The sequence below is a fragment of the Apodemus sylvaticus genome, chromosome 1 (genome assembly GCF_947179515.1).
Source record: "Apodemus sylvaticus chromosome 1, mApoSyl1.1, whole genome shotgun sequence".
NCBI lineage: Eukaryota > Metazoa > Chordata > Mammalia > Rodentia > Muridae > Apodemus > Apodemus sylvaticus.
The window spans coordinates 194,993,762-195,019,293 of record NC_067472.1 but is presented as its reverse complement, the minus strand read 5'-3'; the positions used below and the strand labels follow the sequence as shown (position 1 = coordinate 195,019,293).

The window sequence follows — 25,532 nt, the reverse complement described above, 5'->3', positions numbered from 1 at the left end:
CAACCCACTTTCCTGGTTCCATACCTCTTGTTGCTGCTGAGAATGGAGAGCCCATGTGTTCAGGCACATTTAGTGAGGTTTCCATTCCCAAACTCAACTGCATCAAGGAATCTTCTCTGCATCATTATCAGGCCAGTGATGCAGACAGGTGTAGTCAGCAGGAAGATCTGCTTGTTGGCCATGCTCCCATTATAGATTGGGATTCTGGTCAATCAGCAGCAGTTGAAGCCAAGACTGATCTAGCAGTGACTGAATCTACAGATGTCCTAGAAGCTGCCACCCATTGCTCAGAGGAGGCTCAAGGTTCAGGTCCATCTGCAGAGGAACTCTGGCAAAGAATCCTTGACGACTTGGAGAAATCCGAGGACTGGCTTACTCCAGTGACTGAATCTACAGATGTCCTAGAAGCTGCCACCCATTGCCCAGAGGAGGCTCAAGGTTCAGGTCCATCTGCAGAGGAACTCTGGCAAAGAATCATTGACGACTTTGACATACCCGAGGACTGGCTTACTCCAGTGACTGAATCTACAGATGTCCTAGAAGCTGCCACCCATTGCCCAGAGGAGGCTCGAGGTTCAGGTCCATCTGCAGAGGAACTCTGGCAAAGAATCCTTGACGACTTTGACAAATCCGAAGACTGGCTTACTCTGGATTACACCCCAAATCCAACTTACTTCTCTCAGCTCCTTGACCATTCCAGACATTTATAGTCATGAAGAAGTGTGTTATGTACACCCTTCATCTCAGTATTTGTGGGAATTAACCAGGCCTTTCTGTAGACGTTGTGTACCACTGTGGTTTATATAGAGGGGTTGTTTCAAAGCAACTGTAAATATTCATTCTTCATTGTTACATTATGTTCTCATGAAATAAAAGGAGAAATAGTTCCTGAAAATTATTTTATTACATATATTATCCATTTACATTCCAGTCACTACTGCATATGTCCCACTGACCTATAGTTCTTCACCCAACACATTAGGTAAAGTTTTCCCCTAATATTTTTTAACGTTTTTTACCTTTATTACGATAGTATCACATACTATAATAGAATAGGAGATTAACTAATTCAGAAAGAAATAAATCAGGATAAAGTGTCCTTGCCATTTTTGTTTACATTAAGGATTCAGAAAGTGGAACAAATTAAGACGACTAGGTAAACACCTAAAACCATGCCAACTTAGCTAAAGTTACATAATATTAGGATTCAAACCCTAATTTAGATATTACCAAATTATTCTCTAAGTAAATAAGAGACCCAAAACGTTATTGAGTATAACAACTTACACATGAAATATACAGCACTTTGTTTTCTCAGAAAGCAATAGGGCAGCTCTTAGGCATTTTCTTTGTACAGTGACTAGAAAATCTTGATATGACTAGGCACCTCAGCTTTACCAGTAAGCTGATCAGATATAGCATATAGCACTTTAATAGAGGGGTAACACTTCAGGTTTCAGAAGGCAGCAATAATTCTATTTTGGCTTTTATACTAAATGCTTATTATATTTAAGGTGACAATTGAAGCATATGATGTGAAGGTCATTAAGATTTAATGACAATCATTACAGTGTCTTGCAATGTACACACAACTGTATAATGCTTCTCTGGAATGAAAACAGTGTTGATTAATTGGATTTTACATACCCACACAGAGAAAACTTAAAAAATAACTATCAAAGGCAATGTACTATGCTGATGTACTAAATTCAAAGTATGCCACAGAACTGAAACACATGACTAACACCGTGCTTTGTTCTAGGAGAAAGCTGACCAGTTCTCAGGGAAAGCAAAGCCTACACCATTTATCCTAATAACCATGGCTTATATAAACACATCAGGTTCCCAGTAAAGAACCAAATCTAAGAATGTAAGTAAAACTTTGAGTGTTTTACATCTCTAGAACCTGGCTAAGGCTACACATCTATCTTCTAATCAGAAGCTGATATGAAATAGAGTGAGGTTCCCAGCTATGATAGAAAATAGAAAGGCTTCCAAGCACCATATTCCCTCAGGTTCCAGGAAAGCATCATGTGAGAAATAGAGAAGTAGGCAAAGAGGAAAGCTGGAAACATTCAGCTGTGATGTGATTCACTGTACAAGGCATTTAAAGTTCAGGACTGGAGTGAACCATCATGTTTTTCATAATGCTGGGAGCTATCCGTTTAATAATGTTCCCAGATAAAAGCAGGCATGATCGTGAGGGTAACCACAGTCCCAGCTTTTGACAGTCTATCTGCAGTCTGAGCATCCTTCAAGCCACTGACATTCTGTCCCTTGATCTCACAGATGTGGTTGTCAGTTAGAAGGCTATTACTGGTAGCAGAATTATCCTTCACGATGGATGAGATTTTAACACTTCTAACGATAAAGCAAATATCCAGGTGATGCACAGAGATAGCAGACACACAGAAGTGTGGAGAAGCCAGAGAGCACAGCTAGGAGAATCCCTGTTGCTCAGAGGATCATGTCAAGTACTCCCAGGCAGGAAGCGTTTGGTTTCTATCTCCAGCTGGGGACGATCCTCTCCCACAGAGTGCCATATCCTGGTTAATCAGGGAGATAGCTAACCACACAGGAGTGCAGAGAGGTTTGAGAGCACAGGGAGGACCACCCCTGCTGCTCAGAGGAACCAGCCCAAAATCCTGAGAACACAGGTACCCAGGATCAGCCTGGGACAGAAGACTTCTGATTTTTGTCTGCATCCAGATAAGATGCTGGGCCACAGAATTACATATAGAAATACCACCACAAGGAAGCTAGTCTTTCAGGAGTGCCTACCAATCTGTGTCCAAAGGTGAGGCCACCACCATTCTCAAATTTCTGGACAAAGTGGGACCTGCTAAGAACCATCAGGACACAGGAATCAAGAATCAGCTGGTGACAGGATACTTTTGATTTCTTTATGTACACCTGAGCTCACACATTATCCCAGCTCTGCATACATAAACTCCTCCTAGAGAGAATGGGTCTCCCTGGAGTTCAGATACATAGGCTAGCAGGACAGTTAAACCACAGTCAGAGACATCAAGACCAGCTAGCACCAGAGATAACCAGATGGCAAAAATCAAATGCAAGAACACTGGCAACAAACCAAGTCAACATGGAACCATGCGAACCCAGTTCTCCCACAACAGCAAGTCCTGGATACCCCAACACAGCAGAAAAACAAGATCTGGATTTAAAATTACATCTCATGATGCTGATATAGGACGTCAGAGAGGACATAAATAGTTCCCTTAAATACAAACAGGAGAACATTTGTCAACAGGTAGAAGCCCTTAAAGAGAAAACACAAAACTTTCTTAAGGAATTACAGGAAAACACACACACAAACACACACACACACACACACACACACACACACACACACAAACCAAAGAAACAAAAAAAAAAACAGGTGAAGGAATTGAACAAAACCATACAGGATCTAATAGTGCAACTAGAAACAACAAAGAAATCACAAAGGGATACAACTCTGGAGATAGAAAACCTTGGTAAGAATTCAAGAGTCATAGATACAAGCATCAGCAACAGAATAGAAGAGTTAGATGAAGGAATCTCAGATGCTGAAGATACCATAGAAAGCATTGACTCAACCATCAAGGAAAATGCAAAATGCAGAAACCGTGTAACCCAAAACATTCAGGAAATCCAGACCACAATGAGAAGAGCAAACCTAAGGACTATAGGTATAGAGGAGCATAAAGATTTACAACTTAATTGACCAGTAAATAACTTCAACAAAATTGTAGAAGAAAATTTCTCTGACGTAAAGAGAGAGATGCCTGTGACCATTCAAGAAGCCTACAGAAATCCAAACAGACTGGACAAGAACAGATATGCACTTGACAAAGAAAGACCATTCAAACCTGTAATGGAAAGGAAAACTTATCAGAATTACGCCAGACTTCTCACCAGAGACCATGAAAACAAGGAGATCTTGTGCAGATCTCATACAGATCATAAGAGAAAACAAATGCTAGCCCAGACTACTATACCCACCAAAACTCTTATCACCATATATGGAAAAACTAAGATATTCCATGATAAAACAAAATTTGCCCAATATCTTTCCACAAATCCAGCCCTACAAAGGATAATATAAAATGCCAGCACAAGGAGGGAAACTACACCTTAGAAAAAGTAAGTAATAATCTTTCAACACATCCAAAAGAGGAGAAGCACTCAAACATAAAAATTACATCAAAAATAACCGGGAGCAACAATCACTTTTCCTTAATATCTCTTAATCTCAATGAACATAATTTACCAATAAAAACATAGACTAACAGACTGGATTTGAAAACAGGATCCAGCATTTTGCTACATAGAAATCTACCTCAGTGACAAAGACAGGCACTCCAAGCTACAGGAACACATATGTAGGGACCTTGGTCAGACCTATACAAACTGCCTGATTGTTGCTTCCATCTCTGTAAATCTCTGTAAGCCTAGCTTATTTGATCCGGTGGGCTGTGTTTTCTTGGTATTTTCAACTGCTCTAACTACTGCAGTCTTTTACCCGTTCTGTGGCGCTTCCGTGGCTCTGCCTATATTTCTGCCTATGTGCCTCTGCTTTAGGTCTCATTGGTTGCTGAATGGCAGGCATCAGATTAAAATTGGGCTAGCCAGTTCTCCAGGAGTATAACAATGAGCATAGCATAGTTATGCAAGGTTCCCATTGACAAACATAACAGAGTATCATTGATAGTGTCAGGGGTTGGTTCTTGCCCATAGGATGGTTTACAATTTGTGCTGGCAATTAATTGGAAATTGCCTCAGTTTCTCCTTCATCTTTGTCTAGGCAGTGTTTCCCATTAATAAATACATCCATTTTATGTTCTCAACACTACCTACCTCTCAACATTACCTGACAGTCACTACTCTATTCCTTTTCTCTCATAGGGTTTCCCCATGGGTCTACCTTGAACCTAATGCATCAAGTCTCTGCAGGATCAGGTGCATCCTCTCCTTTTGAGGCCACTCAAGGCAGCCTAGTAGAAGAATGGCTCCAGAGACAGCCATTAGCTTCCAATCTAGTTATTGGGGGACCCACATGAAGACTGATGTGCACATCTGCTAAATATATTATGGGGGCCTAAGTTCAACCCATGTGTGTGTGTGTGTGTGTGTGTGTGTGTGTGTGTGTGTGTGTGTGGTCTTTTGTTGGCTACTGAGTCTGTGAGAGCTCCCAAGAGGGCTGGTTTCCAGGTTTTGCCATTCTTCTCCAACATCCACTCTGCTGATTTTATAGGTGTGTGCCAAATGAGTCTGTTACTCTCAGTTTCTTTTCCTAACTAATGTGCAGTTAATTTTTCTTTAAATAAAAGTACTTTCTTTTCTTTATTCGATATATTTTCATTTACATTTCAAATGATTTCCCCTTTTCTAGACCCCCAAACCCTGAAAGTCCCATCAGCCCCCTTCCCTCCCCCTGTTCTCCCCCCCCACCCCTTCCCAATTCCCTGTTCTGGTTTTTGCTATAATGCTTGACTGAGTCTTTCCAGAACTGGGGGCCACTCCTCTGTTCTTCTTGTACCTCATTTGATGTGTGGATTATGTTTTTGGTATTCCAGTTTTCTAGGTTAATATCCACTTATTAGTGAGTGCATACCATGATTCATTTTTTGAGTCTGGGTTACCTCACTTAGTATGATGTTCTCCAGCTCCATCCATTTGCCTAAGAATTTCATGAATTCATTGTTTCTAATGGCTGAATAGTACTCCACTGTGTATATATACCACATTTTTTTGCATCCACTCTTCTGTTGAGGGATACCTGGGTTCTTTCCAGCTTCTGGCAATTATAAATAGGGCTGCTATGAACATAGTGGAACATGTATCCTTATTACATGCTGGGGAAATCTTCTGGGTATATGCCCAGGAGTGGTATAGCAGGATCTTCTGGAAGTGAGGTGCCCAGTTTTCTGAGGAACTGCCAGACTGATTTCTAGAGTGGTTGTACCAATTTGCAACCCCACAAGCAGTGGAGGAGTGTTCCTCTTTCTCCACATCCTCGCCTACATCTGCTTCTCCTGAATTTTTAATCTTAGCCATTCTTACTGGTGTAAGGTGAAATCTCAGGGTTGTTTTGATTTGCATTTATAAAAGTGCTTTCTTGAGTACAGTTTGATCTGTCTCTTTTATTTGAGACAGTTTTTTATTCTGTAACAGCCATGGTAGTCCTGTGACTTACTCTGTAGTCAAGGCTGGTCTGGAACTCACAGAGATCTACCTGCTTTGGTGTTCCAAGTGTTGGGCTTAAGGTGTGCACCACCATATCTAACTTGAATTTAATTGAATGTGATCTCTTCTACTACATACCATTGCAAAATATCAAAACTCTTAGCATTATGGAACTAGAGCTGGATTTAACTGAGGGTTACTTATTGTGGAGATGGAGTGATGGCTCAGTGAGTCAGAGCAATAGTTGCTTCATCAGGAAAGCCTGGTTTAGTTCCCAACCTCCACTATGTGGCTCAGAACCATCCATTGGGAATTGTATTCCTTTGGAGTCTTAGCCCTCCTTCTGTCTGTAGGGTTCCAGGCATGCTTGCACATTACTGACACGTGTTCATGTATACACCTACATTTACAACAAAAGAAAAGATTGCTTGTTGATCTTGATTCTTGAAATTTGGTTCCTAATTGGTCTGGAATCCCATATATGCTATAACTCCAGACGCAGGTGCTCTGAATCCCTTTTTGAGGCACAGGGACCGCACACATGAGACATGAACACTCACAGAAAACTGAACAAAATGCAAATGAACTTGTAGAAAATGAATTAAGGTGGGTGTGGTAGGGCTCACTTTTGTTGTTGTTGTTTTTTGAGACAGTTTTTCTCTGTGTAGCTCTGGCTGCCCTGGAACTCAGTCTTTAGACCAGACTGGCCTGGAACTGAGAAATCTGCCTGCCTCTGCCTTCCAAGTTTTGGGAATAAAGGAGTGCACCACCCCTGTCAGGCTGGAAGGGCTCACTTTTAATGCCATGAATTGTGATGGAAGGATTCTATTCTCCAGGGCATCCTGTTCTTTGTTCCCAAAGCCTGTTTAGAAAAATTAATCCAGGAGTGGTGTTACATGCCTTTATGGTCAGTATTTGGAGGCAGAGTCAAACTCTGAGTGAGTTTGAGACTATTCCAGAATATCCAGTGATATGAAGAGTGATGATGTCACCCGAAGTAAATATTCATTAGGTAGTATTAAATCAGATTGTAGGTAAAATAGTGTTAATTATTTTCTGAAAGGAATTTTTATTATTACTCTTGGCAGAACAGCTAGTACAATGACAGTTGTTTTCTTTTTCCATTACAAAGATTTATTCATCTTATTTTATTTTGGATTTTTTTGTTTTGTTTTTGGAGACAGGGTTTCTCTGTGTAACACTGGCTGTCCTGGCAATCAATCTGTAGACCAGGCTGGCCTTGAATTAAGAAATCTCTCTGCCTCTGGCTCACAAGTGCTGGGATTGAAGGCATGTGCCACCACCTCCTGGCATTATTTTTGATTTCTTAACATAGGGCCTTTGTACGTAGTTCTAACTCTCCTGGAAGTGCTTATGTAAACAAGACTGCCTTCCACAAATGGAGATCCTCATCCATTTGCTTTGCAGGTAATGGGATTGAAAGGCTCTGTTATGATGCCCAGCCTTACTTCATTTTTACATGTTGTACTGGATGGGTTAGTGTGTGAACTTGACACATTCTTTCACAGAGAAAGGAGCTTCAGTTGGGGAAATGCCTCCATGAGATTCAGCTGTGGGGTATTTTCTCAATTAGTGATCAAGGGGAGAGGGCCCCTCCTGGGTGGTACACTCATTTAATCCCTGTCATTGGGAGGCAGAGGCAGGCAGATTGCTGAGTTTTCTGAGGCCACCCAGGTTTGCAGGGTAGGTTCCAGGACTGCCAGGGCTACACAGAGAAACCCTGTCACAAACAAACAAACAAACAAACAAACAAACAAGTAGTCCATAATCATAATCTTCCTTATAAAGCCAAAGTGTCCAAGTCCTTCCCTTAATCCAGCCTTCTCTAACATTTTTTCCAGACACTGGAATTGGGTTACAGAGAAAACTAACCAAGGATGCTACTCCTTTCCAGGTTCCAGACAGCGCAGCTTTGGCACAACTAAAACCCTGAAGAAACAATGTCCATTGCCGTTATAACTAGAACTAGATAGGCCAGAACCTGTTGAAATCCTAGCAACTGTAATTAAATCTCTTTGGGGCTTCCAGTAAACATTCCTTGTGGTCTCACATTTCCAAACAGCACAGAAAATAATCTTCCGCACCAACCAACTGTGACCATGGGATCTAGTCCTGCCATCTCAAGGACACATGTGAAAAGAACAAATGCTTAAATGGTCTCTAAGCACTGGATGTCTACATCCCACCTTTCAGATAAAACCTTCACATGACCAAGGATTTGTGGAGCAGGACTCTTTTCCATCATACTCAAGTGAACCTCCAAGGGGTAATTGCTTAGTTAAGTGCCTAAACTGGGAGCTGACAAAGATCCAAACAAGATCAAGCCTCCTGGTGTAAGGAGGGTGGCTTTGAGAATTGATAGAAAACACCTGCTATCCAGTAAGGGCAAAGACTACAGTTCAGGTTAATTTAGATGGCTCATAGGGATCCTGAGATGCCTTCATCATTAGTATCATAATCATTAGAAGGCTCAGGATCTGTGTCCACTTGGCGAAACAATCTTTTCAGTAGTCATTGATCTCCAATTCCTTTATGTGACAAAACACAAACAGGATCTCATTCCCGTATTAAAACAGGGTTGGGGCCATTCCAAAGTATTAGTTAAAGGATCTCAACATTTAACCATGGCATATGAGCTGGAAGTGTCTGGATGCCAGCGATGATCTACTGCAGACTGACCTTTAGCATCATTTTACAAAACATTAAAACAAATAATGCAAAAACGAGATGTGCTTTTGGTGACCTTGGAAGTTAAAACTCACCCTGTTTTGTTTTCTAAAGCTAATTTTTCAGATACATTCAACAATTCCTTGTCCCATTGGATCATGAGGAATTTCAGTTTTATGTTCAATTCCAAATTCCTTGCAAAATTGTTCAAAGCTGTTTCCAGTGTATGCAGGCCCATTATCTGTCTTGCCAACTTTAGGCAGTCCCTTAGCAGTAAAAGTCTGTAAACAATGAACAATAACCTTTTTAGAATGTTCTCCTCTTAAAGCAGTTGCAACTAGAAATCCTGAAAAGCTGTCAATAGTCATATGTGCTAAGAGAAAAACTCATATAGTTAAGTGCCTCCAACAAGGAAATGGAGAGAGCTTACATTAGCAGCTTGACAGAACATCTGAAAGCTCTACAACCAAATGAAACAAATACATCCAAGAGGAATACATGGCAGGGAATAAACAAATTCAAGGCCAAAATCAACAAAGTAGAAACAAAAAGAATTATACAAAGAATCAACAAAACCAAGAGTTGGTTCTTTGAGAAAATCAACAAGATAGATAAACACTTAGCAGACTTACAAGAAGGAATAGAGGAAACACGCAAATTAATAAAATTGGAATGAAAAGGGAGATATAACAACAGAAACTGCAGAAATTCCAAATATCATCAGATCCTACTACAAAAGCTTATACTCAACAAAATTGGGAAATCTGGATGAAATGGACAATTTTGTAGACACATGCCAGCTGCCAATGTTAAAACCTGATCAGATAAACCATCAAAATAGTCCCATAACACGTGAGGAAATAGATTCAGTTATTAACAGTCTTCCCAAAACACCACCATCACCACCACAACCACAACCACCACCACCACCACTACCAAAAACAACAACAACAACAACAACAACAACAACAACAACAACAACAACAACACAGGACCAGATGTGTTTGTTGGGAATTCTATCAGTTCTTCAAAGAAGACCTACTACGGATACTTTTCAAACTATTCCACAAATCAGAAACCTTAGGTATCCTTCACAATTCATTATATGAAGCCACAGTATTGCTTATACACAAACCAAACAAAGATTAAACAAGGAAAGAGAATTCCAGACCAATTTCCCTTGAGAACAGTGATCCAAAACTACTCAATAAAATTCTTGCTGACCGAATCCAAGAACACATCAAAACAGTAATTCACCAGGATCAAATAGGCTTCATCACAGCAATGCAAGTGTGGTTCAATATATAGAAATCTTTCAATGTAATCCACTACATAAAGAAACTGGAAAAAAAATACCCCACAAGATCATTTAGTTAGATGCTGAGAAAGCATTTGACAAAATTCACTATCCCTTCATGTTAAAAGTCTTGGAATGATCAGGAATTCAAGGCCTAAACCAAAACATAGTAAAAGCAATATACAGCAAACCAGAAGCCAACATCAAACTAAACAGAGGAAATTTGAAGTAATCCTACTAAAATTATGGTCCAGAAAATGTTGCCCACTCTTTCCCTATTTATTCAATATAGTACTTGAAGATCTATCTAGAGCATTTAGAGAACAAAAGGAGGTACAGTTTGTAACACTTGTCACAATGTTACAAACTGGAAAGGAGGTAGTCAAAACATCACTATTTGCAGATGATATGATAGTATACTTATGCACCCCAATAAAACAACACTAGAGAACTCCTACAACTGAGAAACAATTTCTGCCATGTGGCTGGATGTAAAATTAACTCAATCAAATCAGTAGCCTTCCTCTACTCAAAGGATAAATAAGCTGAGAAAGAAAATAGGGTAATGACACCCTTTACCATAGTCACAAATAACATTACATATCTTGGTGTCACTCTAAGTATGCAAGTGAAAAATTTGTATGACAAGAATTTCAAGTCTCTGAAGAAAGAAATCAAAGCAGATCTCAGAATATGGAAAGATCTCTTTCATGATCATGGATTGGCAGAATTAAGGTAGTAAAAATGGCCACCTTGCCAAAAGCAAACTACAGATTCAATGTACTCCCAGTCAAAACTATATAACCAAGACATGCAGAACATATTTATACCTTAAAAACCAGACAGAAACAAAAGTAAGATGGCTACACACATTAAATTATTTAAACCAGACCAAAGGCCTGGTGTGGAAGGCATTCTCTTGGAGACATGGGATTAGGAATGTGATGAAAAATTGTGGGAGGGAGGTCTGGGAGGAAAGTAACAGCTGAACTGGGAAGTAATAAAAGTAAAATATAAAATGTAAAGAAATAAAGGATTACAAACCAAAAAATTTAAATTCATGGGTTCTATAAAATGAGGCTACACCTGGAGTAGCATCAAAGGGTGGGAGAGAATAATGGATTTGAATATTGCAAGTAGGAGGAGCCAAAGGGTGGGAGGGGCTTTGAATTCCAGGTTAGGAGAGATATATAAGGGCAGGTCTTCTAAGGAGAATTCAAGACAGAGGACTGAGCAGGTTACAGGAACCCTCTTCATTCCTGGTGAATTGGTGAGTTGCATGAAATGTCTAAGGTTGCTATGTAAAGGGGATATCAAGTTGGGGAAAATTTGGGAGACAGTGGAGGAGGATTTTTGGTGATTTTTTTAGCCTGTATGGGTGTTTGATTGGTGAAGTATAAAATATGCCCTGTATACATGCAGAAGATGTTATTTAAATTTAGTAGATGTTTCAAGTCTATCCCATAAATGTGAACAGTGCAGAGCAGTGATTTGCCCTGATCGGGGCACTCTATGGATGAGCTTTCAAGAGACCTCAAGGGGCTCTATTCTTCATTCTAAGCACAAGATTGAATCCTGGGCTGTTGAGAAAGCCTGGATCAATAGATAGTGAGGCCTGTCTATAGGACAAAGGAAAGAACTGACAATGGGATCTCAAGTGACCTTGGGACCAATTGAGGCTCCAGATTGCCTAGATAAGGCATAGTAGTGGCATTCTGACTCAAAAGTGTGACATCTTGGATGGTGTTTGGCTGAGCATGCCTTCCTTCATCTAGAATCTGTAACCATTTTGAATGCATGGACCACAACTTTAATCCCAGGACTCGGAAACAAATGGCAAGTGGGTTTTTGTGATTGTGAGGCCTGGCTTGTCTGTATAGTGAGAATCAGGAAGTCAGGGGCATGCACATGGAACCTGCCTCAGTCTCCGAAGAGAACTTTTGGAGAAATAAATAGGTGTTAGTGCTGGCTGGGAATGTGCATGTCCTCTGGGCAGCAGGGTGAGAAGAGACGCATTTTTTGAGATTGCCCCTAGAGAGTAAGGAAAATTTTTATTTTCTGGATGGAGCCCAAGTTAGGAGGAAATCCTACAGCATGGCTCAGTTCTTTGTTACACACCTTTAGTCCTAGCCCAGCTTGGGAAATAACAGTTAGGCTGATCCTTATGAATTCTGTTTCAGCCATGTGTTCTGTTTGACTCACATACAGCATAGTTCATTTAGCGAAACCCAGTCACAAAAGAAAAAGTGTACAAAAATAGTCTGCGATCTGTCCAGGTTTCCGTTAGGTATTAAGTTGTGGCTACAGACCAGGTGTTACAACAGGGTGTGTATAGCTGCTGGATTCTAGAGGATGAAAGGAGGAGCCTGTTGGAGGGTCCTAGATAGCGAGATTCAATTAAGGCTAAGTCCTTAGTATAGTACTTCAATATCAGGGCATCTGGCTTAGGTGTACTTGCCTTCTGACATCCAGAGTAATTAGATCATCAATGCTCTTGTTTAGAATATGGGCTGTGGAAAGGGGTCCATTGCAATGGGACATGTTCCATGGCCCTTGATTCTTTATTTTGACACAGGGTGTCATACTGCAAGGAGGAGAATCTCGGAACATGTTTTTCCAATTATGATAATATTACTTTTTTTAAAAAAAATTTACTCTTTTTTACAGTCCATATTTTATCCTCCCACTTCTGGTTCCACATCCCATAAGTCTAGATTCCTTCTCCAGGAGGATGTTCCCACCCCACCCCCTACCTACAAGAATTACCTGCTGATTTGCGGCCTCCAGGCTTTTTAGGGTTAGTTACATCTTCTTTGAGGGAGTACAGTCCCACAGTTTTCTGCTGAGTATGTGTTGGGGGCCTCATATCAGCTGGTGTATGCTTAATTGGTGGTTGCCTAGTTTCTGAGAGATCTGGGGGGTCCAGGATAGTTGAGACTGCTGCTTTCTCTCTTCTATCTCTTGTATTCTGCTGGTAACGCTTAATTATTCCAGATCTCATTCCTTGGTTTTCAATGTCCAATTTCCAGGGTTGCCTAAATTTGTCTTTATTATATCTACTTCCAATTTTAGGTCTTGGACTGCTTTAATAAATACGTTCACTTGTTTGATTGTATTTTCCTGTATTGCTTATGGGATTTATGTGTTTCCTCTCTAAGTGCTTCTACCTGTTCACCTGTGTTTTCTTATATTTCTTTATGTGAGTAATTCATATCCTTTTTAAAGGATTCTATTATCTTAATGAGATAAGATTTTAGGTCATCTTCCTGACTTTCAAGTGCATTTGTATATTGGACATTGCCTCAGTTTCTCCTTCATCTTTGTCTAGGCAGTGTTTCCCATTAATGAATATATCCATTTTATGTTCTGAACACTACCTCCCTCTCAACCCCACCTGACAGTCTCTATTCCCTTTCTCTCATAGGGTTCCCCCATGTGTCTACCTTGAACTTAATGCATCAAGTCTCTGCAGGATCAGGTGCAACCTCTGGTTTTGAGGCCACTCAAGGCAGCCTAGGTATAGGAATGGCTCCAGAGACAGCCTATAGCTTCCTCTCTAGTTATTGGTGGACCCACATGAAGACTGAGGTGCACATCTGCTAAATATATTATGGGGGCCTATGTTCAACCCATGTGTGTGTGTGTGTGTGTGTGTGTGTGTGTGTGCGTGTGTGTGTTTGTGGTCTTTGGTTGGCTACTGAGTCTCTGAGAGCTCCCAAGAGGTCTGGTCCCCAGGTTTTGCCATTCTTCTCCAACATCCACTCTGCTGATTTTATAGGTGTGTGCCAAGTGAGTCTGTTAGTCTCAGTTTCCTTTCCTAAGGTGCAGTTAATTTTTCTTTCAATAAAAGTGCTTTCTTGAGTACACTTTGATCTATCTATTTTATTTGAGACAGTTTTTTTCCTGTAACAGCCATTATAGTCCTCTGACTTACTTTGTAACCAAGGCTGGTCTGGAATTCACAGAGATCAACCTGCTTTGGTGTTCCAAGTGTTGGGCTTAAGAAGTGCACCACCATATCTAATTTAATTGAATTTAATTTATTGTGATCTCTTCTACTACATACCATTGCAAAAATATCAAAATTCTTAGCATTCTGGGACTAGAGCTGGATTTAACTGAGGGTTACTTAATGTGGGGATGGAGCGATGGCTCAGTGAGTCAGAGCAATAGTTGCTTTATCAGGAAAGCCTGGTTTAGTTCCCAACCTCCACTAGGTGGCTCAGAACCACCAAAAAAAGGAAAAGAAATTGAGGCCACTGATGACAAATTTTTATAATTTGAAGTGCATTTGCGTATTTTCTTTTTTTTTTTAAATATTTTTATTTTCTATATTCTTTGTTTACATTCCAAATTATTTCCCCTTTCCTGGATCCCTCCTCCCCATATGTCCCATAAAACGTCTTCTCTCCATCCATTCTTCAATCACCTCCCTCCTTTTTTTCCTCTGTACTTATATTCCCCTCCACTGCTAGATCAATCCTTTTCAGGAACAGGACCTTCTCCATACTTCTTCATGGGAGTCATTTGTAATGCGATTTGTGCCTTGGGTATTCAGGGCTTCTGGGCTAATTAATATCCACTTATCAGAGATTGCATTCCATGTGTATTCTTTTGTGTCTGGATTACCTCACTTAGGATGATATTTTCCAGATCAAACTATTTGCCTAAAAATTTTGTGAATTCATTGTTTCTAATTGCTGAGTAGTATTCCATTGTGTAAATATACCACATTTTCTGTATCTATTCCTCCTTTGAGGGGCATCTGGGTTCTTTCCAGCTTCTGGCTAATATAAATAAGGCTTCTATGAACATAATGGAGCATGTGTCTTTATTGCATGCCGGGGAATCCTTTGGGTATATGCAGTCCAGATTATATCCCCCTTCTGGTCCACCCACTGAATGTTCCACATCCCATAAGTCTAGTTTCCTTCTCTGGGAGGATGTCCTCACTCCACCCCCTACCTGCAAGAACTCCCTGCCCACTTGGGGCCTCAAGTCTCTTTAGGGTTAGGTACATCTTCTCTGAGGGAGTACAGTCCCACAGTGTTCTGCTGAGTATGTGTTGGGGGCCTCATATCAGCTGGTGTATGCTTAAATGGTAGTTTCCTAGTTTCTGAGAGATCTTGGGGGTCCAGGTTATTTGAGACTACTGCTTTCTTTCTTCTATCTCTTGTATTCTCCTGGTAATGATTAATTATTCCAGATCTCATTCCTTGGTTTTCAATTTCCAGAGTTGCCTATATTTGTCCTTGTTATATCTACTTCCAATTCTAAGTCTTAGACTGCTTTAATAAAAACTTTCACTTCTTTGATTGTATTTCCTGTATTGCTTATGGGATTTATGTGTTTCCTCTCTAAGTGCTTCTACCTGTTCACCTGAGTTTTCTTATATTTCTTTATGTGAGTTATTTATATCCCTTTAAAAGGATTCTATTATCTTAATGAGATAAGATTTTAGGTCATCTTCAGGACTTTCAAGTTCATTTGTCTATTCAGGGCTTGCTGTGGTGGGAGAAGTAGTTTCTGATAATGCCAAGTTTACTGGCTTCTGTTTCTCATGGTCTTACTCTTGCCTCTGGCCATATGGTTGTAGGGAGTCTTTCCTGGTTGGGGTGTTTCTGTTTGGGCGTTGCCTTTTTTTTTTTTTTTTTTTTTTTGTCCCTAGGTTGACTCAGGTCTCATGGTAGGCCAATTGTCTTGTATGTGGCAAACTTCCTATGGGATCTTTTGACGGTGGAACCTTCATAGGGGCATGTACACTGGTGAATTTTTGCCCTGGTGACAGTGTGTCTTCAGGGAGGCCTTCTTGAAGACCTTTGAATTGTGGGTTCTGTAGAGGGGCAGAGAAGCTGGAGATATGTTGCCCTGGCTGTGACACATCTACTGGGATGCCTTCATACTGTTGAGTTTTGAGAGGATTAGTCAAGCTGTTGCCCTATGATTAGCTTTTCACCAGGGAAGCATAAGTACTGTGGTTTTGTTTCCCTGCATGCAGAAGAACTCCAGAGAGGCTTTCTGACTGTTATTTCAATTTCTCTGCATGCTGCAGTGCCCCTGGGAGGTCTTCAGTCTTTGGTGTCAGTTGTCCAGTTGCCCTGTTTGCAGAATTCCTGGGTTTGTGATTTGACTTTTGTGTCAGTTGCCCTGCATGCCACAGAAATCCTGTGAAGCCTTCAGGCTTTTATTTTCATGGGCAGAGGCAGACTAGCTAGTAGTCTGTCCCAACAAAATTTCACAGCCAGAAGTGTAGGATATGGAAAATTTAAACATTGGAAATGAACATTCAATTGCCAGCTTACCTGGACTGGCAACCTCTTGTTAATACTGGAGCCAAGTGCATATTTATTTCAATACTGAGAATACTTGTAAGATTTGGAAACAGAGGCAGTTGTTCAGAAAGAATGAAGCTCCTGTCTGATTCCTGCTCTGTAACAGTCCAAATCAAATGCTGGGTAGGCAGGATGGGTAAATCGTTGCTCTCTGTGCATTTTCTCATGTGTTTTCTTTGACCAGATTCTCCAATAAGGGAACGTATCCCAATAGGTTCGGAACACACATATGGCCGAAGATCCCTCCTAGTGTCCAAAATTCCAAATGCCTTCAAGTGCACCCATAGAAACCAGACCACCAAGGCTTCAAGAGCCTGCAAGGAACTTACCCTTTCAAATGCATCACAGTCCCATATTGACCTCAACAAGTCCAATGCAATCCAGTCTTTCAGTCCCTGAAAGGGACCTACTTCAGCAAGAGTTCCAAGGACCGTCAAGAAAATCAGGTATCCAAATGCAACTAGATCCTGTACTGGGCCCAGGTTTACCTACTTTAAAAAAAAACCCCTCAGGGCATCCAAGTTATCAGATATATAAGTGAAATCTTGTTTCCATGATCTCATAGGATCTGTGGTACTGTCAGAGAAATATGGTGACCATCAATCTGGCCCTGTGACTTCAAGAAAGTGCAGAAGGAACGCATTGTGTACTCCAAAAAACAAAAGCACCTGCTGCAAGAACATTTTAAGAAGTGTCAGTCCCCAAACCAGGATCAATGTGTGGAGCTGGCAGAGTTAGTTGGTATGACAGCGCTGGACATCAAGGTCTGCCTCTCTCTTTTCCCTCAATCCAACAGCAAAAATCTACACTTACCCATCAGGAACTTTAATTTTGTTCTAAAATGCTTAGGGCAGTGATGACAGTTTTAAGTGGTGGATATTTTTGAACCAAATGCTGGGACCCAAATTTTTATCAATCTGGTAGCAATATAGAATAGCATTGTTTCCATGCAGGGTCTCAGAAACCTAATCATCAGAGCTCCTGCTAAAATACAGGACACACTGGCTCAATCTCGCCAGTCTTATGTTGTCTGGTCATACACAATCTACCTTATTATAATATCTTAGTCATACTGAGTTTCCTGCTTCTTTGTTTCTGACATGTGAATCATTGCTATACAAACACCTTTTATCCAAAATCTTCACCTTGTGGTCCTGTTAGGGGACAACAGGCATTCTTCTGATGTCCTCTTTCTTTTCCAGATCTGGTTTAAGAACAGCCGAGCTAAGTACAAGCGGATGACTCTCCAGAATATTACAGAAGCTCTGCCAGAGACCAATGGAAGTTCTAAAGCTGTTTTTGAATCAACTCACTTTCCTGGTTCCATACCTCTTGTGGCTGCTGAGGATGGAGAGCCCATGTGTTCAGGCACATTTGGTGAGGATTCCATTCCCAAACTCAACTGCATCCAGGAATCTTCTCTGCATCATTATCAGGCCAGTGATGCAGACAGGTGTAGTCAGCAAGAAGATCTGCTTGTTGGCCATGCTCCCATTACAGCTTGATATTCTGGTCAATCAGGAGCAGTTGAAGCCCACACTGATCTAGCAGTGACTGAATCTACAGATGTCCTAGAAGCTGCCACCCATTGCCCAGAGGAGGTTCAAGGTTCAGGTCCAACTGCAGAGGAACTCTGGCAAAGAATCCTTGACGACTTTGACAAATCCAAGGACTGACTTACTCTGGATTACACCCCAAATCCAAGTTACATCTCTCAGCTCCTTGACCATTCCAGACATTTATAGTCATGAAGAAGTATGTTATGTACACCCTTCATGTCAGTATTTGTGGGAATTAACCAGGCCTATCTGTAGACGTTGTGTACCACTGTTGTTTATATAGAGGGGTTGTTTCAAAGCAACTGTTAAGTATTCATTCTTCATTGTTAGATTATGTTCTCATTAAATAAAAGGAGAAATCGTTCCTGAAAATTATTTTATTAATTATATTATCCATTTACATTCCAGTCACTATGGCATATGTCCCACTGACCTATAGTTCTTCACCCAACACATTAGATAAAATTTTCCCCTAATATTTTTTAACTTTTTTTTACATTTATTATGATAGATAGTATCACATACTATAATAGAATAGGAGATTAACTCATTAAGAAAGAAAAAAATCAGGATAAAGTGTCCTTGCCGTTTTTGTTTACAAGAAGGAGTCAGAAAATGGAACAAATTAAGATGACTAGGGAAACTTTCTACAACCTTGCCAACCTATCTAAAGTTACATAATGTTAGGATTGAAATGATAATTTAGATATTACCTAATTATTCTCTATGTAAAGAAGAGGCTCAAAAAGCTATTGAGTATAACATTTCCTTTTTAAATCCAAATGTATTTCAAGAATAGATGAGCCAGAGAAATTCAGAAGAAGGGTCAACAACTGCTTGGGAAGACTGGAAGTGGACCTCACTATAGGCCTCCCTACCCCAAAGGTGGTAAAGTTCCTGTTTCTGCTACCAGTAGTGATTCTGTGCACCAGAGACATTAGGATATCAGCTCTCCTCCTCAGTTTAGGCCATCGAGGAAATACCCACATCAGGAATCCAACTCCTCCCTCATTGGTCAGTCCTTGGAACAAGTGTGTTTCAGCAAAAGCCGCATATCGAGGAGCATCAGAGTCAGACATGTAGAGAACTTCCCAGGAAAACAGAGCACCTATCTAGTGATAGGTCTGGCCATTCCAATGTTCCTTGCTGACTTGATGTGTCAGCCAATCCAGATTCTCTCTATGAGAGACCCTCGAGTTTAAACTTTCCTCCTTGACTCAGACCTTCAAATATTACCCAAAACTCAGAATCTACCTTTCCCTCTGTCAGATCCCATCAGTTATGAACCCTCTTCCTGAACCTAGACCCTTTAGTAATTCCCTAGAACAGATGGCCATCTTCTTCAAAACTGATGAAGCCTGTGAGATCTACCTAACGAATACAAGGTCTAGGAAGCAAAGGAAGCAGAGGAAAAAGAGTATGGCATAAATGAAGATACAAGGCCAGGATTCCTGTGGTTGACTCCCACTCCAAGTTGCCATGTCTTTCTGCTAACCTCTGCCTTTGAGGATATCTTGTCCCAGGGACAGTTTGTTCTCAGTTCTCACTTTCCATGAATCCAAAGCACATGTCTCCAGACTCAGAACACATATATTCCACATGGAAAGAACATCACATCTTTTCTCCTCCTAGCTCAAGTAAGGTTTCAGACACAGAATCAATCTCCATTGCTCAGACCAATGAAAGTCCCTCTCTGTCTGACTCTCTCTCTCTGTCTCTGTGTTGCTGTCTCTGTCTCTCTCTGTCTCTCTCTGTCTCTCTCTGTCTCTCTCTGTCTCTCTCTGTCTCTCTCTCGGTCTCTCTCTCTGTCTCTCTCTCTCTCTCTTGTCTCTCTCTCTGTCTCTCTCTCTCTCTCTCTCTCTCTCTCTCTCTCTGTCTTGGTTTTATAAGAGAGAGTTTCTCTGTGCAGCCCTGGCTGTCCTGGACATCACCATCACTCATTAGACAGGGTGGCCTCGAACTCAGAAATCTACCTGCCTCTGCTTCCTAAGTGCTGGGATTAAAGACGTGCAGCACCACTGCCCTTAATGAAAGTCTCTTATGTGAAGCCCTGTTATATATCCAAGCTGCCCAAAGCCCAAAAGGAGGTAGTATTTTAGGTTAACCACCAGTTTCCTTTTTTTTATTTTTAATGGAATTTATTCTTATTGGTTGCTGAATGAGAGGCATTGGATTACAATTGGGCTAGCCAGTTCCCCAGGAGTATAACAATGATTATAGCATAGTTTGCAAGGTTCCTATTTACAAATATAACAGAGTATCATTAATAGTTTTAGGGATTGGTTCTTGCCCATAGAACGGTTTACAATTTGTGCTGACAATTGATTGGCCATTGCCTCAGTTTCTCCTTCATCTTTGTCAAGGCAGTGTTTCCCATTAATGAATATATCCATCTTATGTTCTGAACACTACTTCCCCCTCAACTCCTCCTCACAGTCCCTCTTCTATACACTTTCTCTCATAGGGTTCCCCCATGTGTCTACCTCGAAGCTAATGCATCAAGTCTCTGCAGGGTCAGGTGCATCCTATCCTGCTGAGGCCAGTCAAGGCAGCCTAGGTAGAGGAATGGCTCCAGAGACAGCCAATAACTTCCTCTCTAGTTATTGGAGGATCCACATGAAGTCTGAGGTGTACATATGCTACATATATTATGAGGGCCTAAGTTCAAACCCTGTGTGTGTGTGTGTGTGTGTGTGTGTGTGTGTGTGTGTGTGTGTGGTCTTTGGTTGGCCACGGAGTCTCTGAGAGCTCCCAAGAGGGCTGGTCCCCCTCTTTGACATTCTTCTCCAGCATCCACTGTGCTGATTTTATTGGTGTGTGCCAAATGAGTCTGTTACTCTGTTTCTTTTCATAATGAATGTGCAGTTTATTTTTTCTTTAAATAAAAGTGCTTTCTTGAGTACAGTTTGATTTTTCTCCTTTATTTGAGACAGTTTCTTTTTGTAACAGCCATGGTAGTCCTCTGACTTAATCTGTAGTCAAGGCTGGTCTGGAACTCACAGAGATCTAACTGCTTTGGTGTTCCAAGTGTTGGGCTTAAGGAGTGCATCACCATATCTTACTTGAATTTAATTTAATGTGATCTCTTCTATTACATACTATTGCAAAACATCAAAACTCTAAGCATTCTGGGACTAGAGCTGGATTTAACTGAGGGTTACTTATTGTGGGGATGCAGTGATGGCTCAGTGAGTCAGAGAAATAGTTGCTTTATCAGGAAGCCTGGTTTATTTCACCGCCTCCACTAGGTGGCTCAGAACCATCAATTGGGAATGGTATTTCTTTGGAGTTTTGGACTTCCTTCTGTCTGTAGATTTCCAGGCATGCTTGCACATTACTGACACGTGTTCATGTATACACCTACATTTACAACAAAAGAAAAGATTGCTTGTTGATCTTGATTCTTGGAATTTGGTTCCTAATTGGTCTGGAATCCCATATATGCCTTAACTCCAGATGCAGGGGCTCTGAATCCCTTTTTGAGGCACAGGGACCCCCACACATGAGACATGCACACTCACAGAAAACTGAATAAAATGCAAATGAACTTGTAGAAAATGAATTAAGTTGGGTGTGGTAGGGCTCACTTTTGTTGTTGTTGTTTTTTGAGACAGTTTTTCTCTGTGTAGCACTGGCTGTCCTGGAACTCAGTCTTTAGACCAGATTGGCCTGGAACTGAGAAATCTGCCTGCCTCTGCCATCCAAGTTTTAGGAATAAAGGAGTGCACCACCACCATCAGGCTGGAAAGGCTAACTTTTAATGCCAGGAATTATGATGGAAGGATTCTAATCTCCAGGGCAGCCTGTTCTTTGTTCCCAAAGCCTGTTTAGCAAAATTAGTCCAGGAGTGGTGTTAGATGCCTTTACCTCAGTATTTGGAGGTAGAGTCAAACTAGAGTGAGTTTGAGACTATTCCAGAATAGCCAGTGATATGAAGAGTGATGATGTCACACAAAGTGAATATTCATTAGGTAGTATTAAATCAGATTGTCGGTAAAATAGTGTCAATTATTTTCTGAAAGGAATTTTTATAATTACTCTTGGCAGAACAGCTAGTACAATGACAGTTGTTTTGTTTTTCAATTACAAAGATTCATTCATCTTATTTTATTTTGGAATTTTTGTTTTTGTTGTTTTTTGAGACAGGGTTTCTCTGTGTAACACTGGCTGTCCTGGCAATCAATCTCTAGACCAGGCTTGAATTAAGAAATCTCTCTGCCTCTGGCTCCCAAGTGCTGGGATTGAAGGCATGTGCCACCACCTCCTGGCATTATTTTTGATTTCTTAACATAGGGCCTTTGTATGTAGTTCTAACTCTCCTGGAAGTGCTTATGTAAACAAGACTGCCTTCCACAAATGGAGATCCTCATCCATTTGCCTTGCAGGTAGTGGGATTAAAAGGCTATGTTATGATGCCCAGCCTCACTTTATTTTTACATGTTGTACTAGATGGGTTAGTGTGTGAACTTGACACATTCTTTCACAGAGAAAGGAGCTTCAGTTGGGGAAATGCTTCCATGAGATTCAGCTGTGGGGTATTTTCTCAATTAGTGATCAACGGAAGAGGGCTGGTTGTGGGTGGTACCATCTTTGGGCTGGTATTCTTGGGATCTACAAGAGAGCAGGCTGAGTAAGCTTGGGGAGGCAAGCCAATAAGTAACATGGCCCCATGGCCTCTGCATCAGCTCCTGTTTCCTGACCTACTTGAATTCCATCCCTGACTTCCTTTGGTGAGCAACAGCAATGTGGAAGTATAAGCTGAATAAATCCTTTCTTCCCTAACTTGCTTCTTGGTCATGATATCTGTGCAGGAATAGAAACACTGACTAAGTCACATGTAATGCCTCAATCCATGCATGAACATACCTGGTACTTGGCAGGAGAGTGGAGTATAGGATCCCACAGGACAGTATTATAGGCAGTTGTGAGCCAATTTCTGTGTTCCTGGGACTAAAGTCAGTTCCCCTACAAGAGTGGCAACTGATGCTTAATTACTCTCATGAGTATTAAGCAAAATAGTATTAAATCATATGTGTGTGAATCCTTGACATTTCTTCTAGATGTGTAGTTTCCATATAAATAAAATGTTATCTTGTCTTACTTTTTGCTGTGACAGTGCATTCAAGCCACGTGGAACTCCATGTCCAGGTGCTTCTTTACCTTCTTTTTGCCACCAAAGTTTACATTGGGGAACCTTCTGTTTTATGGGGCTTACTTATGGTAACTGATCATCAGGCTTTGCCGCAAGACCTACACCATCTTACCAGCCCTCTTTTCGTTTTCATTTTTTTTTGAGAGAGAGGGTTTGTCTGTGTAGCCCTGGCTGTCCTGGAACTCAGTCTGAAGACCAAGCTGGCCTCGAACTCAGAAATCCACCTGTCTCTGCCTTCCAAGTGCTGGGATTAAAGGCTTGAGCCATCACTACCTGGTCCTATGGCTTACTTAGAAATTATCAAACACTGAGTATAACAAATGTATCCTACTCTATGTACCATGGTAAGTTCTAGTGCAGTTGGATTTAAGGGAATCTACTGTGTTTGTGTGAGTGAGTGTGTGTGTGTGTGTGTGTGTGTGTGTCTGTGAGAGAGAGAGAGAGAGAGAGAGAGAGAGAGAGAGAGAGAGAGAAGGAGAGAGGGAGAGGGAGAGAGAGAGAGAGAGAGAGAGAGAGAGAGAGAGAGAGAGAGAGAGAGAGAGAGAGAGTTATTTATTTAAATGTCTATGCTGGGCAGTGGTTGGGGATGCCTTTAAGCCCTGCACTTGGTACATTGAGGAGGGCAGATTTCTCCATTTGAGGCCAGCCTGGTCTACAGAGTGAGTTCCAGGACAGCCAGGGCTACACAGAGAAACCCTGTTTCAAAAACCCAAAACAACTACAACAAAAACAAAAAACAAAAAACAAAACCAAAAAGAAAACAAACAAAAAAGAAACAAACAAACAAAAAAAAAACAAATAAGGAGGAGCTATATCATAGGAAAGCCAACAAGAGCGAGTGGTAATAGGATAAATATCATTAAGCAAATGACACATGCTCTCCACTAATTCTGTAAGAAGAATAGCAGATATAGAAAAAGTAGTGGTGTTAACAGTAGGACTCTGAAGAATACCAGATACCGGAGAAGAAAATCAGAAAGCAGTATTACTCCTATTCCTATTAGCACTATTTTTTTTCTTTTGATCTCTATAGTTTCTTCTTTTGGGCTTATTTATGATCTTAGTAGAAACTACAGAAAATGTCATAGTCACAATTTTGGTAAAATGTCATCCATTCTGGCACACTAATTTAATCCCAGTCATTGGGAGGCAGAGGCACTCAGAATGCTGAGTTCAAGGCCAGCCTGGTGTGCAGAGTGAGTTCCAGGAAAGCCAGGGCTACACAGAGAAACCCTGTCACAAACAAACAAACAAACAAACAAAGAAACAAACAAAAAAGTAATCCATAATCATAATCTTCCTTATAAAGCCAAAGTTCCCAATCCTTCCTTTAATCGAGCCTTCTCTAACATTTTTTCCAGACACTGGAATAGGATTACAGAGAAAACTAACAGAGGATGCTACTCCTGTCCAGGATCCAGACAGCGCAGCTTTGGCACAACTAAAACCCTGAAGAAACAATGTCCATTGCCATTATAACTAGAACTAGATAGGCCAGGACCTGTTGAAATCCTAGCTACTGTAATTAAATCTCTTTGGGCCTTCCAATAAATATTCTTGTGGTCTCACATTTCCAAACAGCACAGAAAAAAATCTTCTGCACCTCCCCAACTATGACCATGGGATCTAGTCCTGCCATCTCAAGGACACATGTGAAAAGAACAAATGCTTAAATGGTCTCTAAGCACTGGATGTCTACATCCCACCTTTCAGATAAAACCTTCACATGACCAAGGATTTGTGGAGCAGGACTCTTTTCCATCATACTCAAGTGAACCTCCAAGGGGTAATTTCTTAGTTAAGTGCCTAAACTGGGAGCTGACAAAGATCCAAACAAGATCAAGCCTCCTGGTGTAAGGAGGGTGGCTTTGAGAATTGATAGAAAACACCTGCTATCCAGTAAGGGCAAAGACTACACTTCAGGTTAATTTAGATGGCTCATAGGGATCCTGAGATGCCTTCATCATTAGTATCATAATCATTAGAAGGCTCAGGATCTGTGTCCACTTGGCAAAACAATCTTTTCAGTAGTCATTGATCTCCAATTCCTTTATGTGACAAAACACAAACAGGATCTCATTCCCGTATTAAAACAGGGTTGGGGCCATTCCAAAGTATTAAAGGATCTCAACATTTAACCATGGCATATGAGCTGGAAGTGTCTGGATGCCAGCAATGATCTACTGCAGACTGAACTTTAGCATCAGTTTACAAAAAATTAAAACAAAAAATGCAAAAGCGAGATGTGCTTTTGGTGACCTTGGAAGTTAAAACTCCCCCTGTTTTGTTTTCTAAAGCTAATTTTTCAGATACAT

General features: G+C 40.9%; 1 pseudogene; it reads left to right on the top strand.

The window, feature by feature from the left end:
* The first annotated feature begins 16,735 nt into the window (after positions 1–16,735).
* On the top strand, positions 16,736–17,906 carry LOC127684803 (homeobox protein DLX-4-like; annotated as a pseudogene).
* The last annotated feature ends 7,626 nt before the right edge of the window (positions 17,907–25,532 follow it).